Here is a 573-nt window from a genome sequence, read left to right on the forward strand (position 1 = left end):
TCTGAACCCAATCAAACATATCTGGGATGTGATTGAACATGGTGTCAGAGCTCATCGTTCTCCTCCCCATAATTTATGGGAGTTAGGTGACGTGTGTGAAGGCCTCTCTGCTTCCATGCCCCACGAATACATAGATTAAATTTTTCCACTGTAAATACATAACACTTTTAACAAGACAGCATGAGTTTTTATCTGATGCATAACCACAAAATTTATTTCATGTTAATTCCAAATAGCTTAGAAAATTGTGAACACATTTACTTCCATTTTTCATCTCTTTTGTTCCATCAAAATATATGTGGAAAATTGGTATAAATTTATACTGACAGAGTTAGCTGATTTTAGTAAAAGCAGTGGGGAAAAAATTCTCATCACCGATATTTGACAATCATTGGGAGAAAATGCTGTATTTCTGGAAATTGGTCCAGACGAAGAATCTATTGAGTTGCTGCACTGCTAAAACCACTTCCAAGACCAACATCCTTGGCAACTCATGCGGGCTAGGCCCCTTGTGACCTTAACCCTAGAGCATTAAAGGCAGGGTAGGAATATTAAACTGCTATTAAATCATTG

This window comes from Schistocerca gregaria, chromosome X, assembly GCF_023897955.1.
Source record: "Schistocerca gregaria isolate iqSchGreg1 chromosome X, iqSchGreg1.2, whole genome shotgun sequence".
Classification (NCBI taxonomy): Eukaryota; Metazoa; Arthropoda; class Insecta; order Orthoptera; family Acrididae; genus Schistocerca; species Schistocerca gregaria.